General features: G+C 42.6%; 1 protein-coding gene across 2 annotated transcripts in view; it reads left to right on the top strand.

The window, feature by feature from the left end:
• The first annotated feature begins 12,133 nt into the window (after positions 1-12,133).
• Positions 12,134-18,618, top strand: part of tnfaip8l2b (tumor necrosis factor, alpha-induced protein 8-like 2b) — a 48,542-nt gene continuing 42,057 nt past the window's right edge. Inside the window, exon 1 of one of the 2 annotated variants that reach the window (XM_061881722.1) lies at positions 12,134-12,468. The gene's annotated coding sequence lies outside the window, so the exon portion shown is untranslated. The remainder of the gene's footprint in view (positions 12,469-18,618) is intronic. The other variant, XM_061881721.1, reaches the window with a different exon arrangement.

The raw sequence follows: 18,618 nt of genomic DNA, 5'->3' as shown, positions 1-18,618 counted from the left end.
AGAGTAGTAGATTTTAAAAAAAAAAAGCTTTTATAATTGTAAAGGACAATGTTTTATCAACTGATTGCAATAATGTAAATTTGTTTTAGCTCTTAAAGGAACCAAAAATATGACTTATTTTATCTTTGTGAAAACATTGGACACTGTGTGTTGTCAAGCTTATGAGATGCGATGCAAGTGTAAGCCACTGTGACACTATTGTTCTTTTTTATTTATTTTTATAAATGTCTAATAATAATGTCAGTGAGGGATTTTTAATCACTGCTATGCTGAAATTATAAGTAATATTGATACTGTTGTTGATAATATTCATTTTTGTTTCACTACTTTTGGTTTGTTCTGTTTCGTGTTTGTGTCTCCTCTCAATTGCTCTGTTTATTGCAGTTCTGAGTGTTGCTGGTTCAGGTTTGGTTTTGGAATTGGATTGCACTGTTATGGTATTGCTGTGTAGTGGTTTGTTGGATTGATTTAAAAAAAAAAAAAAAAAAAAATATTGATTTTTTAAAAATGTGAATCGATTCAGAATCGCACAACATAAACGATTCAATTTGTATTCGAATCGATTTTTTTCCCACACCCCTAATATATATACACACACACACACACACCCTAAACCAGTGAAGTTGGCACATTGTATTCTGTTTTTATTCACGAATCACACAATGATTTGCTAATCCTTTTCAACTTATATTCAATTGAATAGACTGCAAAGAGAAGATATTTAATGTTAGAACTGAGAAACTTTTTTTTTTCTTTTTTGTGCAAATAATCATTAACTGAGAATTTAGGAATTCAATGGCAGCAAAACTTTGCAAAGAAGTTGGCACAGGGGCCTTTTTACCACAGTGCTACATGCCCTTTCCTTTTAAGAACACTCAGTAAATATTTGGGAATTGATGTGACCAATTTTTAAAGCTTTTCAAGTGGAATTCTTTCCCATTCTTGCTTGATGTACAGCTTAAGTTGTTCAACAATCTGGGGTCTCCGTTGTGGTATTTTAGGCTTCATATTGCGCCACACATTTTCAAAGGGAGATAGGTTTGGCCTACAGGCAGGCCAGTCTAGTACCCGCATTCTTTTAGTGTGAGGCCACACATACAGAATGTGGATTGGCATTGTCTTGCTGAAATAAGCAGGGGCGTCCATGATAACGTTGCTTGGATGGCAACATATGTTGCTCCAAAACCTGTATGGACCTTTCAGCATTAATGGTGCCTTCACAGATGTGTAAGTTACCCATGCCCTGGGCACTAATACACCCCCATACCATCACAGATGCTGGCTTTTGTGCCAATAACAGTCCGGATGGATCTTTTCCTCTTTGTTTCGGAGGAAACAACATCCACAGTTTCCAATAACAAATTGAATTGTGGACTCGTCAGACCACAAAACACTTCTCTACTTTGCATCAGTCCATCTTAGATGAGCTCGGGCCCAGCGAAGCCAATGGCGACTCTGGGTGTTGTTGATAAATGGCTTTTGCTTTGCATAGTACAGTTTTAACTTGAACTTACAGATCAATCAATCAATGTTTACTTATATAGCCCTGAATCACTAGTGTCTCAAAGGGCTGCACAAACCACAACACAAACCACTACGACATCCTCGGTAGGCCCACATAAGGGCAAGGAAAACTCACACCCAGTGGGACGTCGGTGACAATGATGACTATGAGAACCTTGGAGAGGAGGAAAGCAATGGATGTCGAGCGGGTCTAACATGATACTGTGAAAGTTCAATTCATAATGGATCCAGCACAGCCGTGAGAGTCCAGTCCAAAGCGGATCCAACACAGCAGCGAGAGTCCCATCCACAGCGGAGCAAGCAGGAAACCATCCCAAGCGGAGGCAGATCAGTAGCGCAGGGATGTTCCAAGCTGATACACAGGCAAGCGGTCCATCCTGGCTCCAGACTGTGGACAGCCAGTACGTCATCCATGGCCATCAGACCGGACCCCCTCCACAAGGGAGAGTGGGACATAGGAGAAAAAGATGTAGCGACAAACTGTAGCTACTGACAGTGGTTTTCTGAAATATTCCTGAGCCCATGTGGTGATATCCTTTACACACGGATGTCGCTTTTTGAGGCAGTACCACTTGACGGACCGTAGGTCACAGGCATTCAATGTTGGTTTTAGGCCTTGCAGTGAATTATCCAGATTCTCTGAACCTTTTGATGATTTTACAGACCACAGATGGTGAAATCCCTAAATTCTTAGCAATAGCTCGTTGAAAAATGTTCTTAAACTGTTCGACAATTTGCTCACGCATTTGTTGACAAAGTGGTGACCCTCGCCCCGTCCTTGTTTGTGATTACTGAGCATTTCATGGAATCTTCTTTTATACCCAATCATGGCACCCACCTGTTCCCAATTAGCCTGTTCACCTGTGGGATGTTCCAAATAAGTGTTTGATGAGCATTCCTCATCTTTCTCAGTCTTTTTTGCCACTTTTGTCAGTTTATTTGAAACATGTTGCAGGCATCAAATTCCAAATGAGCTAATATTTGCAAAAAATAACAGTTTACCAGTTTGAGTGTTAAATATCTTGTCTTTGCAGTCTATTCTATTGAATATAGGTCGAAAAGGATTTGCAAATCATTATATTTTGTTTTTATTTACCATTCACACAACGTGCCAACGTCACTGGTTTTGAGTTTTGTACTTTTTTTTGCTGGCAACGTAACAAGTGATCTAATTGGGAACCAAACAGGTAATCAAAACGTACAATCCTCGGATTGGTCGCCTTTGTTTTCATTCATCCTCCGCTGTTGCCATTTCTAGGACAAAGTAGTGTGTAGTGCAAACTTATTGCTGTAGTAAACTCGCTATGGAAGGGTTAAAACCCCCAACATGGCTGACCGGGACAAGATGCAGTCGAAGTGGAGGCACGTATTTAGGACCGACCACATAATTACGGTTATGCTACACTTTGACCAAAGAACCACCATTACATGTTAGTGTTTTTAAAATGTTCGTATGATTTTTTTCTACATTTAAAAGACTTCCTTGTGGTCTACTTAACATGTATTGGTGGTTCTTTGGTCACAATGTTGTATAGATTATGTTTTACAGATGAAGTGAATTATATTTATATAGCACTTTTCTCTAATGACTCACAGCACTTTACATTGTGAAGCCCAATATCTAAGATACATTTTAAACCAGTGTGGGTGGCACTGGGAGCAGGTGGGTAAAGTGCCTTGCCTAAGGACACAGTGGCAGTGACTAGGATGGCGGTAGCGGGGATCAAACCTGGAACCCTCAAGTTGCTGGCACGGCCACTCTACCAACCGAGCTATACTGCCCCTTGGATTATGTCCAAGCCGCTTTCTGACAGTCGCTTGAGGATGCGCCGTTTTATGGGCGGTCTTATTTACGTGCCTCCACTTTGACAGAGTCTTCTCCCCGCCATACTAGCCAACCCCCCGGATTTTCCGGCGAACTCCCGAAATTCAGCGCCTCTCCCAAAAACCTCCCGGGACAAATTTTTTTCCCGAAAATCTCCCGAAATTCAGGCGGTGCTGGAGACCACGCCCCCTCCAGCTCCATGCGGACCTGAGTGACGTGTCGACACCGTGTTTTCACGTCCGCTTTCCCACAATACAAACAGCGAGCCTGCCCAATGACGTTATAACTGCAGAATGATCGAGGGCGAGATCTTGGTTTCTTATGTGGGTTTATTGTTAGGCAGTTTCATTAACATCCTCCCAGCGCGGTAACAACACACAACAACAGCAGTCACGTTTTTGTCTACCGTAAAGCAGTTCGTCTGCCGTAAACAGCAATGTTGTGACACTCTTAAACAGGACAATACTGCCATCTACTGTACATAGAAATGTCACAATAACATCTACGGCTTTTAGAGAGTGCAGAAGAACGAGGAAGATACAGCCATGGCGACGCCGACGACGAGTAAGATGAAGAAATACGCTTATAAGTTCCAAGCCGCAGCTGCGAATGGAACTGGATAGCCTCCGGGAAGAAGTAGTGGACTACCAAGTGCTTGGCAGAGAAGATCTTCCTCAGGAACCAAAAAATTGACCGGTTTCGGGCCATGCTAGGGAGAGATGGAAGATTCCAGACTCTAGTGCATTTGATGAAAGCACTTTTGTGCATGCCACACAGCAATGCATCATCAGAGAGGGTGTTCAGCATGGTAAGCAAAATAGTGACAGAGAATAGAACAAGGATGGACAATTCAACCCTTAAGTCAACAATGAGTAGATGGGTGTTATGTGTGTGTATATGTGTTAATAAATTAACACTGAAATTCAAGTATTTCTCATATATATATATATATATATATATATATATATATATATAATACTTGACTTGGTGAATTCTAGCTATATACGCCTCCCCTCTTAACCACGCCCACACCCCACCTCCCGAAATCGTAAGTCTCAAGGTTGGCAAGTATGCTCCCCGCCATCTCTTTAGTTTTTAGCGCCTCTATATGGAGTATACTGATCTATTGAAAATATAGATCTTGTAATTGTGACGTGGAAACGCAATGCATTGTGGGTCTTACTGGCGTCTAAATAGCTTATTTACGCAACTGCCCCTTAGTTTTGTTCTTTTCTTTAAAAGGTTATGTCGCAAAGGTGTGGCATTAATAACTGCCACACTGGCTTTTCTTTGATCGCTTCAGGGACCCATAAAAATATATATTTGTTGAGATGTGTCTCATTTCCAGCATAGCAGCAAAGCTAAGAAAGTCGGGTTGGTTGGCTATTAAAGAGACGGCGAATAGCCAAGAGAACATCAAACATGACTTTTAACGCCATCACCTGGTACATGTTGGTGTGTTCACAGCGTTTTCACACTGGTAGGTTGGAATCAAAGCATGTTTTATTCAACTGCAGTTGGCCCGCCATGTCACTTAATGTTGTTCGCCACATCGTTTTATTGTGGCACCCCACATCATTTTATGTGGCCTGCCATGTCACTTAATGTTGTTCGCCACGCCAATTTATTGTGTCGCCCTACGTCATTTTATGTGGCCTGCCATGTCACTTAATGTTGTTCGCCACGCCAATTTATTGTGTCGCCCTACGTCATTTCAAGTGGCCCGCCGTATCTCTTAATGTTGTTCGCCACATCATTTAATTGTAGACAGCCACATAATTTTATCATTAAAATCAAGTGGCCTGCCACTTGATTTTAATGTGCCCCACCACTTCATTTTATTTGGCCTGCCACATCATTTAATGTCATTCATCACAATTTTATCGTAGCTCGCCAAATCATTTTATCATTGTCCGCCATATCATTTAATGTTGTTTGCCACATAATTTTAGTGGCCCACTATGTCATTTAAGTGGCCTCCCACAATATTTATGGTTGTTCGCCACACAATTTTATAACGGCTTGCCACATAATTTTATTGTGACCCACCTTATTTGCCACACAATGTTATTTTGGCCAGCCACCTCATTTGAACGTGGACTGCCACTTAATTATAAATTGGCGCGCATCAAAACTTTATATGGCCTGCCACAACATTTAATGTTGTCCGCCAAATAATTTCATTTTGGCTCACCACGTGATTTTAACTTGGTGCCCCACGTTATTTTAAGTGGGCTGCGATGTCACTTAATGTTGTTCGCCACGTCATTTTATTGTGGCGCTCCACATCGTTCTAATGTGCCCGCCATGTCACTTAAATGTTGTTCACCACGTCATTTTATTGTGGCGCCCCACGTCATTTTAAAGTGACCTGCCACTTGATTACAACGTGGTCCACCAAATGTTTTTATTCGACCCACTACATTTTATTCGGCTTGCCACATCATTTAATGTTATTCACCACATTATTTTTTTCGTAGCTCGCCAAATCGTTTTATCATGGTCCGCCATGTCATTTAATGTTGTCAGCCACTAATTTTAATAGTGGCCCGCCATGTCACCTAATGTTCGCCACGTCATTTTATTGTGTCGCTCCACGTCATTTTAATGTGCACCGCCATGTTTACTTAATGTTGTTGTTTTATTCTGGCGCCCCACAACGTTTTAAAGTGACCTACCACTTGATTTAAAATATGGCCCACCACTTCGTTTTATTCGGATTGCCACATCATTTAATGTTATTCACCACATTATTTTTATCATAGCTCGCCAAATCAATTTATCATGGTCAGCCACATAATTTTAATAGTGGCCCGCTATGTCACTTAATGTTGTTCGCCACGTCATTTTATTGTGGCGCTCCGTCATTCTAATGTGGCCCGCCACTTGATTATATGGCCCACCACTTCATTTTATTCGGCTTGCCACATCATTTAATGTTATTCACCACATATTTTTATTGTAGCTCGCCAAATCATTTCATCGGGGTCCGCCATGTTATTTAATGTTGTATGCCACATAATTTTAAGTGTGGCCCGCCATGTCACCTTATGTTGTTCACATCATTTGATTGTGGCGCCCCTTGTAATTTTAAAGTGACATGTCACTTGATTACAATGTGACCCACAACTTTTTATTCGGCTTGCCACATCATTTAATTTCCCTGACGAAACTCTCCTGAAGGAATCAATAAAGTACTATCTATCTATTTATTTAATGTTATTCCCCACATATTGTTTAATCGTAGCTCTTAAGGTTGTTCCCACATCATTTTATTGTGGCGCCCTACGTCATTTTAACATGACCTGCCACTTGATTTAAATGTGGCCCACCACTTCATTTTATTCGACTTGCCGCATCATTTAATGTTATTCACCACATATTTTTATCGTAGCTCGCCAAATCATTTCATCGTCGTCCGCCAAGTCATTTAATGTTGTCAGCCACGTAATTTTAAGTGTGGGCCGCCATGTCAATGTTGTTCCCCACATCATTTTATTGTGGCGCCCCTTGTAATTTTAAAGTGATTACAATGTGGCCCACCACTTCATTTTATTCGGCTTGCCACATTTCATTTTCCTGACGAATCTCTCCTGAAGGAATCAATTTATTTAATGTTATTCCCCACATATTTTTTAATCGTAGCCCGCCAAATAATTTTATCATGGTCCGCCATGTCATTTAATGTTGTCAGCCACATCATTTTAATAGTGGCCCGCCATGTCACTTAATGTTGTTGGCCACATCATTTATTGTGGCGCTCCACGCGTTCTAATGTGCCCGCCATGTCACTTGATTATAATATGGCCCACCACTTCATTTTATTCGGCTTGCCACATCATTTAATGTTATTCACCACATTATTTTTTATCGTAGCTCGCCAAATCATTTTATCATGGTCTGCCATTTCATTTAATGTTGTCAGCCACATCATTTTAATAGTGGCCCGCCATGTCACTTAATGTTGTTGGCCAAATCATTTATTGTGGCGCTCCACGTCGTTCTAATGTGCCCGCCATGTCACTTAATGTTGTTGGCCACATCATTTTATTGTGGCGCCCCACGTCATTTTAAAGTGACCTGCCACTTGTTTACAAAGTGGTCCACCGAATTATTTTATTCGGCTCACCACTTCTTTTTACCCGGCTTGCCACATCATTTAATGTTATTCACCACATTATTTTCATCGTAGCTCGCCAAATCATTTTATCATGGTCTGCCATGTCATTTAAATCTGTCAGCCACTAATCTTAATATTGGCCCGCCATGTCACCTAATGTTCGCCACATCATTTTATTGTGGTGCTCCACGTCATTCTAATGTGGCCCACCACTTCATTTTATTCGGCCTGCCACATCATTTACTGTTATTCACCACATATTTTTATTGTAGCTCGCCAAGTCATTTAATGTTGTTAGCCACATTATTTTAATAGGGGCCCGCCATGTCACTTAATGTTGTTCACCACATCATTTTATTGTGGCGCCCCACGTCATTTTAAAGTGACCTGCCACTTGATTACAACATGGTCCACCAATTTATTTTATTCGGCCCAGTACTTCATTTTATTCGGCCTGCCACATAATTTAAATGTTACTCACCACATTATTTTTATCGTAGCTCTCCAAATCATTTTATCATGGTCCGCCATGTCATTTAATGTTGTCAGCCAGTAATTTTAATATTGGCCCGCCATGTCACCTAATGTTGTTCGCCACATTTTATTGTGTCGCTCCACGTGATTCCATGTCACTTAACGTTGTTCTTTTATTCTGGCGCCCCACGTCATTTTAAAGTGACCTGCCACTTCACTTACAATATGGCCCACCAAATCATTTAACCGGCCCACCACCTAATTTTATTTGGCTTGCCACATCATTTAATGTGATTCACCACATTCTTTTTTTCTTAGCTCGCCAAATAATTTTATCATGGTCCGCCATGTCATTTAATGTTGTCAGCCACGTAATTTTAATAGTGGCCCGCCATGTCAGTTAATGTTGTTCGCCACATCATTTATTGTGTCGCTCCACGTCATTCTAATGTCACTTAACGTTGTTCACCACATCATTTAATTGTGGCGCCCCACGTCATTTTAAAATCACCTGCCACTTGATTAAATGTGGCACACCACATTTTATTCGGCTTGCCACATCATTTCATTTTCCTGACGAAACTCTCCTGAAGGAATCAATGAAGTACTATCTATCTATTTATTTAATGTTATTCCCCACATATTTTTTAATCGTAGCTCGCCTAATAATTTTATCATGGTCTGCCATGTCATTTGATGTTGTCAGCCACATCATTTTAATAGTGGTCCGCCATGTCACTTAATGTTGTTCGCCACATAATTTTATTGTGGCGCTCCACGTCATTCTAACGTGGCCCGCCATGTCACTTAATGTTGTTCGCCACATCATTTTATTGTGGCACCCCATCTCATTTTAAAGTGACCTGCCACTTGATTACAATGTGCCCCACCTCTTCATTTTACTCGGCTTGCCACGTCATTTAATGTTATTCACCACATATTTTTATCGTAGCTCGCCAAATCATTTTATCATAGTCCGCCAAGTCATTTAATGTTATATGCCACATAATTTTAATTGTGGCCTGCCATTTCACTTAATGTTGTTCGCCACATCATTTTATAGTGACGCTCCACGTCATTCTTACGTGGCCCGCCACTTGATAATAATATGACCCACCACCTAATTTTATTCGGCCCACCACATCATTTTATTCAGCCTGCCACATCGTTTCATGTTATTCACCACATCATTTTATCGTGTCGCTCCACGTCATTCTAATGTCACTTAACGTTGTTCACCACATAATTTAATTGTGGCGCCCCACGTCATTTTAAAATGACCTGCCAGTTGATTAAATGTGGCCCACCACTTCATTTTATTGGGCTTGCCACATCATTATATTTTCCTGACGAAACTCTCCTGAAGGAATCAATAAAGTACTATCTATCTATTTATTTAATGTTATTCCCCACATATTTTTTAATCGTAGCTCGCCAAATCCTTTTATCATGGTCTGCCATGTCATTTGATGTTGTCAGCCACATCATTTTAATAGTGGCCCGCCATGTCACTTAATGTTGTTCGCTACTTCATTTTATTGTGGCACACATTTTAAAGTGACCTGCCACTTGATTACAATGTGCCCCACCTCTTCATTTTACTCGGCTTGCCACATCATTTAATGTTATTCACCAAATATTTTTATCGTAGCTCGCCAAATCATTGTATCATTGTCCGCCAAGTCATTTAATGTTATATGCCACATAATTTTAATTGTGGCCTGCCATGTCACTTAATGTTGTTCGCCACATCATTTTATAGTGACGCTCCACTTCATTCTAATGTGGCCCGCCACTTGATAATAATATGACCCACCACCTAATTTTATTCGGCCCACCACATCATTTTATTCAGCCTGCCACTTCGTTTCATGTTATTCACCACATCATTTATCGTGTCGCTCCACGTCATTCTAATGTCACTTGACGTTGTTCACTACATAATTTAATTGTGGCGCCCCACGTCATTTTAAAATGACCTGCCACTTGATTAAATGTGGCCCACCACTTCATTTTATTCGGCTTGCCACATCATTTCATTTTCCTGACGAAACTCTCCTGAAGGAATCAATAAAGTACTATCTATCTATTTATTTAATGTTATTCCCCACATATTTTTTAATCGTAGCTCGCCAAATCATTATGTCATGGTCTGCCATGTCATTTGATGTTGTCAGCCACATCATTTTAATAGTGGCCCGCCATGTCACTTAATGTTCGCCACATCATTTTATTGTGTCGCGCCACGTCATTCTAATTTGATTATATGACCCACCACTTCATTTTATTCGGCCTGCCACGTCATTTCTTGTTATTCACCACATCATTTTATCGTAGCTCGCCATCCATCCATCCATCCATTTTCTACCGCTTATTCCCTTTCGGGGTCGCGGGGGGTGCTGGCGCCTATCTCAGCCACAATCGGGCGGAAGGCAGGGTACACCCTGGACAAGTCGCCACCTCATCGCAGGGCCAACACAGATAGACAGACAACATTCACACTCACATTCACACACTAGGGCCAATTTAGTGTTGCCAATCAACCTATCCCCAGGTGCATGTTTTTGGAAGTGGGAGGAAGCCGGAGTACCCGGAGGGAACCCACGCATTCACGGGGAGAACATGCAAACTCCACACAGAAAGATCCCGAGCCTGGATCTTCTGAGGTAAATATCAACATTTTTTTCAACAGGCTAATAATAAATTTGAAAATATAATAATGAATGAACCAAATATTCAAGCCTTGAAGTAGCAAGAAAAAATGCATGAATAAAACGTTAATTATTGGTCAGTTTGCTGGAAGTTTCCAGGAATACTTAGTGCTGCAAGGGGTTCTGGGTATTTGTTCTGTTGTGTTACGGTGCGGATGTTCACCCGAAATGTGTTTGTCATTCTTGTTTGGTGTGGGTTCCCAGTGTGGCGCATATTTGTAACAGTGCTAAAGTTGTTTATACGGCCACCCTCAGTGTGACCTGTATGGCTGTTGACCAAGTATACCTTGCATTCACTTGTGCGTGTGTGTTTTTACAAGCCACAGATATGTGACACGCTGTTAGTATGGAGGAAAAGCGGACGTGACGACAGGTTGTAGAGAACGCTAAAGGCAGTGCTTTAAATGGATGCCCCCAATATAGTTGTCCAGGCGGAAATCGGTAGAAATTCGGGAGAATGGTTGCCCCGGGAGATTTTCATGAGGGGCACTGAACTTCGGGAGTCTACCGGGAAAATTAGGAGGGTTGGCAAGTATGAGTATTAGCGGTGAATGCGGTGCTACAGCGGCACCGACGCTGTATAACACCGGCAGGCCAGCTCTAATGCTAAATTGATATTGCCTCAAGGGCCAAATTAAATTACACGGCGGGCCACTTTGGCCCGCGGGCCAGAGTTTGACACCCCTGGACTAGACCTTTAAAATAGTTCAATCCCCAAAATGTACCTTTATCTTCCATCTAACAGTGATTTCCATACATTTTACAATGTGTGTCAGTCCCCAATCTACATCTAAAGAAATGCATTAGAATTGTTGATTTGCATCAAAGAAAATGGTCAATCAATAAATAAATGTTTATTTATATAGGCCTAAATGTAGCTCGCCATGTCATTTAAAATTGGCTGCCATGTAATTTTACAGTGGCCTTTCACCTCATTTTAAAGTACACCCTGTATGCCTGCATGCGGCTTGTTTGGAGGAAGTGCGGCGGAAAGAAAGCCTGTTTTGTAAATATCTCAGCCACGCCTCCACGGTTTGATTTCAAATTTTCGGGACTCGTGCAGATTGCAGATATCAATCATCAATGATTATTTATACAGCCCTAAATCACTATTGTCTCAAAAGGGCTGCACAAACCACAATGACATCCTCGGTAGGCCCACATAAGGGCAAGGAAAACACACACCCAGTGGGACGTCGGTGACCATGATGACTATGAGAAACCTTGGAGAGGACCGCACATGTGGGCAACCCCCGTTCTCTAGGGGAACTGAAAGCGATGGATGTCGAGCGGGTCTAACAAAAAAAATACAAAAACTGGCATTGATGGGTAAGAAAAGTTGCATATTCGGGGAACGAGGGAGAGAGAGAGCACAGCTTCAACTGCAGCTGCATTCCAGAAAGGTGAACACACATATACACACACACACACACACACATACACAAAAAGGTATAAGCCGCTCCCCTTTCAGGCGGCTGCACGGCTGGCTTACATTCTTTGTGCGTCGACCTGTCAGGACAAGCAGACGCACAACGTCAGCAGTCAGAGGGATGAGTAGGGGGCACCACGGCCGCCCAGTTCCAATCTAGCAGGGCCACTCACACTAGTCAGTGCAGGGAGAGCAAGAGAGAGAGAGAGAGAAACAGAAACACACACACACACACGCTGAGGGGTGTGTCAATACATGTTTAGTTCCTCAAGGAAGTACAAGTCCAGCTTATCAGAGGCAAGAGAGGCGAGTGCAGAAGACTTGGTTGGAAAATGAAGCGCTGCCATTGAGGTCAGAGCCAGCCGCAGGACGACCACACACTCAGGTAAGACGCACACCTTGTTGTAAAACAGGGTTCTTCACACTTCCTTCATGTTGAGACGTGTGTGTGTGTGTGTATGCTTAAGTGTGTGTGACACGTCTACGCACACACACACACACACACACACACACATGCTGACATGTGGAGCTCCGTTGTGTGTTAGAGTTGCTCAACGTGGACTTTGACCCCACCTCCCACACACACACACAGACACACACACACACACGCTGAGACGGCGAGGACCACAGACTGGCGGAGCAGCACCTTGGCGGCACTAAAGGCAAGGAAGCGGCCATGGCGGCCCAACTGTCAGCTGTCAGTTTCGCTTCCCCCGAGGGGCGGGGCCAGTGCGCCGCAAGCTTGAGCAACGTCCACTTGTGCAAGAGGACCGTTTCCTTTTGCGCGGGTTCAACATCCCGACATGAAGGCGGACGCGGGACACCACTTTTAGAGCCGGGTGTCAAACTCATTTTAATAGAGAAAAACCTATGCCCGAGTGAGCCAGACTGGTCAAATCATGGCATGATAACTTAAAAATAAAGACCATTTTTATCCATCCATCCATTTTTATACCGCTTATTCCCTTGGGGTCGCTGGTGCCTATCTCAGCTACAATCGGGCGGAAGGCGGGGTACACCCTGGACAAGTCGCCACCTCATCGCAGGGCCAACACAGATAGACAGACAACATTCACACTCACATTCACACACTAGGGCCAATTTAGTGTTGCCAATCAACCTATCCCCAGGTGCATGTCTTTGGAAGTGGGAGGAAGCCGGAGTACCCGGAGGGAACCCACGCATTCACGGGGAGAACATGCAAACTCCACACAGAAAGATCCCGAGCCTGGATTTGAACCCAGGACTGCAGGGACCTTCGTATTGTGAGGCAGACGCACTAACCCCTCTGCCACCGTGAAGCCCAAATCATGGCATGATAACTTAAAAATAAAGACAATTTTTATCCATCCATCCATTTTCGACCGCTTATTCCTTTGGGGTCGCTGGTGCCTATCTCAGCTACAATCGGGCGGAAGTCAGGGTAAATCCTGGACAAGTCGCCACCTCATCGCAGGGCCAACACAGATAGACAGATAACATTCACACACTAGGGACCATTTTTAGTGTCCCCAATCAACCTATCCCCAGGTGCATGTCTTTGGAGGTGGGAGGAAGCTGGAGTACCCGGAGGGAACCCACGCAGTCACGGGGAGAACATGCAAACTCCACACAGAAAAGATCCCGAGCCCGGGATTGAACCCTGACTACTCAGGACCTTCGTATTGTGAGGCAGACGCCACCGTGAAGCCCAGACAATTTTCAGTTGTTTAAAAATAGAACAAGCACAATCTGAAAACATACAACTTTTAATGTTTTATAGATGTTGCTCTTAATAGTAATCGATCTTCATTTGTCGTGACTTATAATTGCTGAATAAATGTGATAATGTTCATCAGTCAAACAGGTGAGCCTGGCAGAGTTTAAAATGCTCTTATTGGTGTGAAATTGTAATCTATCAGAAGATGTACTAAATAGTAATATCAAAATCCAATTATAGGATGTTATTAACCCTTGTGTAATGTTCATATTGTTGTTACTCAGGGTCTGATGGACCCATTGCATTTTCCGGCTTTTAATGCCTCACGATCAAACACTTTTATGTTAAAATACTGAACAGATGTTTACCTTATCCCAATAAACATCTGTTCAGTATTTTAACATAAAAGTGTTTGACTGAGGCCACAAAATGCAATGGGTCCATCAGACCCACAAACACTGGCTGAGTAACAATAATATGAACGTGGCACGGAAAATTTCTCTGCCAGTTTCTGCATCCCACAGGGATTCTTCTTTTGGGTGTCTGCACCTGCGGTTCCCACACAAGGTTGCAACATTGTTTTGTCAACGCTGTCTGCTCTCATTTTCTCGCACAATTGACCCTCTGATGTCCTGTGTACCCACACTCTGTCCTCCTTCTTTCTAGGCTTGCTGTGTGACACAAAACATCAATTTCCACACTTCTATTGTAACAGTTTGCGGTCACAACCGCGGAGTCCGCTGATAAACCGCGGGTCGGGCGGGTGACATGACGAAAAAATTGATTTTAAATAGATTTGGGCGGGTGGCGGTTGAACCAATTCGGAAATATATATTGTAATAATCCCAGGATTGTAGGCTCATAAAACGTCTTCGTTTGTCTTGTCTCTATTGCACAAGATGTAATACAACCACACAACAGCTCTCATGTCTCCAACGGGCGGGTGGCGGGCGGTTGTGGCTTTGATGAAATGTTGGTTCGGGTGGATGACGACTTTATTGATGCGGTTGCGGATGATATAATTGCCTATTCGCGCATCTCTGGTGGGGGGGGGGAGTGTATGGTGTGTAGTCATTAAAAATGTATTCTGATATATGTTCTTCACAGAAAATGAGCCAAAGTAAGTGAGTCTCAGTTTGAAAAAACTTAATTGTATCATTTTTCTTTTACTAAAAAAATGAAACCAGGTCCCAGAGACTTGAACGCCACAATATTTCCTCTTCAACTGATGTACTAGCATCATATGGATTATTGTGTACACATGTAGCGTCATTTACAACAAAACTTGTGAATTAGGACTCATTTCATGAATCACACATGAAGTTAAAGTTAAAGTAGCAATGATTGTCACACACACACTAGGTGTGGTGAAATTTGTCCTCTGCATTTGACCCATCCTTTTGATCACCCCCTGGGAAGTGAGGGGAGCAGTGGGCAGCAGCGGTGCCGCGCCCGGGAATCATTTCTGGTGATTTAAGCTCCAATTCCAACCCTTGATGCTGAGTGCCAAGCAGGGAGGCAAAGGGTCCCATTTTTTTTTATATAGTCTTTGGTATGACTCGGCCGGGGTTTGAACTCCTGAGTTAGAAGAGGATACATGTTTTGGATACACATCATTTTATCTTGGACCACCACTTCATTTGAATTGCACCTGTCACATCATGTAATGTTGTTCGCCACATCATTTTATGGTGGCCAACCACATCATTTTATGTGGCCTACCGCACCATTTTTTGTGGACCGCCACATTATTCTAAGGTGGCCTGCCATATCATTTCATAGTGGCCCACCACTTCATTTAACGTTGTCTGCCATAATTTTGTCTTGGACCACCACTTCATTTGAATTGGACCTGTCACATCATGTAATGTTGTTCGCCACATCATTTTATGTGGCCTACCGCAGCAATTTTTTGTGGCCCGCCACATTACTCTAATGTGCTCGCCACGTTATTCTAATGTAGCCCATCACATCATTTTACAATGGCCTGTCATTTCATTTTATTGTGGCCCACCACTTCATTTAACGTTGTCTGCCATAGTTTTATCTTGGACCACCACTTCATTTTAATTTGACCTGTCACATCATGTAATGTTGTTCGCCACATCATTTTATGGTGGCCAACCATCATCTTTTTATGTGGCCCACCGCGCCATTTTTTCGTGGCCCGCCACATTATTCTAAGGTGGCCTGCCATATCATTTTATGGTGGCCCACCACTTCATTTAACGTTGTCTGCCATAATTTTGTCTTGGACCACCACTTCATTTGAATTGGACTTGTCACATCATGTGATGTTGTTCGCCACATAATTTTATGTGGCCCGCCACATTAATCTAATGTGCCCGCCACGTTATTCTAATGTAGCCCATCACATCATTTTACTTTGGCCTGTCATTTCATTTTATTGTGGCCCACCACTTCATTTAACGTTGTCTGCCATAATTTTATCTTGGACCAACACTTCATTTTATGTGGCCTACCGCACCATTTTTTGTGGACCGCCACATTATTCTAAAGTGGCCTGCCATATCATTTTATATTGGCCCACCACTTCATTTAACGTTCTCTGCCATAATTTTGTCTTGGACCACCACTTCATTTTAAATTTGACCTGTCACATCATGTAATGTTGTTCGCCACATCATTTTATGTGGCCTACAGCACCAATTTTTTGTGGCACGCCACATTACTCTAATGTGGCCCGCGACGTTTTTCTAACGTGGCCCATCGCATCATTTTACTTTGGCCTGTCATATCATTTTATTGTGGCCCACAACTTCATTTAACGTTGTCTGCCATACTTTTATCTTGGACCACCACTTCATTTTAATTTGACCTGTCACATCATGTAATGTTAGCCCATCATTTTATGTTGGCCAACCACAGAATTTATGTGGCCTACCGCGCCATTTTTTGTGGACTGCCACGTTATTCTAAGGTGGCCTGTCATATCATTTTATACTTGCCCAACATTTCATTTAATGTTGTCTGCCATAATTTTATCTTGGACCACCACTTCATTTTAAATTTGACCTGTCACATCATGTAATGTTGTTCGCCACATCATTTTATTGTGGCCTACAGCACCAATTTTTTGTGGCACGCCACATTACTCCAATGTGGCCCGCGACGTTTTTCTAATGTGGCCCATCGCATAATGTTACTTTGGCCTGTCATTTCATTTTATTGTGGCCCACCAATTCATTTAACGTTGTCTGCCATACTTTTATCTTGGACCACCACTTCATTTTAATTTGACCTGTCACATCATGTAATGTTAGCCACATCATTTTATGTTGGCCAACCACCTCATTTCATGTGGCCCACCGTGCCATTTTTTCGTGGCCCGCCACATGATTCTAATGTGGCTCGTCACATCATTTTACTTTGGCCTGATTGTGGCCCACCACTTCATTTAACGTTGAGTGCCATGATTTTATCTTGGACCAACATTTCATTTCAAATTGACCTGTCACATTACGTAATGTCGTTCGCCACATCATTTTATGGTGGCCCGCCGCACCATTTCAACGTGGCCCGCCACATTATTCCAATGTGGCCCGCCACATTACTCCAATGTGGCCCGCGACGTTTTTCTAATGTGGCCCATCGCATAATGTTACTTTGGCCTGTCATTTCATTTTATTGTGGCCCACCAATTCATTTAACGTTGTCTGCCATACTTTTATCTTGGACCACCACTTCATTTTAATTTGACCTGTCACATCATGTAATGTTAGCCACATCATTTTATGTTGGCCAACCACCTCATTTCATGTGGCCCACCGTGCCATTTTTTCGTGGCCCGCCACATGATTCTAATGTGGCTCGTCACATCATTTTACTTTGGCCTGATTGTGGCCCACCACTTCATTTAACGTTGAGTGCCATGATTTTATCTTGGACCAACATTTCATTTCAAATTGACCTGTCACATTACGTAATGTCGTTCGCCACATCATTTTATGGTGGCCCGCCGCACCATTTCAATGTGGCCCGCCACATTATTCCAATGTGGCCCGCCACATTATTCCAATGTGGCCCGCCACATTATTCCAATGTGGCCCGTCAAATTATTCCAATGTGGCCCAGCACTTCATTTAACGTTGTCTGCCACCTCATTTTATGAGGCCTACCCCGTTATTAATGCGTCGAGCTGTATCTTTTCAAGGTCGACCACCAAATCATCATTTAATGTGGCTTGCCACATCATTTAAGTGTCCTCTGAAAGAAGGGAAATTTAAAAAAGGTAGAAAAAGAACCCATCTGGTCCCAACCATAAATGAGGAACCAAAGAAGATACAAACTGCGCCCAAAAGGGTCCCCCGGACCCCGGATGTTGTACCTTTTGGAGCACCGGGACTTCTACGGGTACTTTGGTACTTTCAGATCTGTGCGTTCTCTTGTAAAAAATATATTCGCACCAATCCTTTTAGGGTCACTCAAAAAAAATTACCCCTAAAAAGGTGCTAGCCCCATTCTATAAGTACCTCAACCCGTCTGGGACTTTCGTCTTTACCTGTGGCCATGTAGCATATTTAAGTGAGCTTTAACCAGATTTAAGTGACCGTCCCTGCACGCTCAGAACTAAAAGGCCCTCAGCTACAGTCATAACGACATGAATGTGCAGTAAATGAGTGTATCCATGGTGAAAACTGCAGAGTTCACCCAAAAACATCAATTGAATAAGGCTTATCTTATAAATATATTTTCTTACATATTATCTTTTGGAATGCAAGTGGAGAAACACCATGGCAGCTGTGTCTGGTGTGTTTGGTGTTCATCAGGTGGAGGTCATGTGACTCTTTTATAGGTGTAGTCAATGATGGGCGA

Source organism: Nerophis ophidion, linkage group LG21 (genome assembly GCF_033978795.1).
Source record: "Nerophis ophidion isolate RoL-2023_Sa linkage group LG21, RoL_Noph_v1.0, whole genome shotgun sequence".
Lineage (NCBI taxonomy): Eukaryota > Metazoa > Chordata > Actinopteri > Syngnathiformes > Syngnathidae > Nerophis > Nerophis ophidion.
The sequence above is the reverse complement of the archived record's forward strand: the minus strand, read 5'-3'. Positions and strand labels throughout refer to the sequence as shown.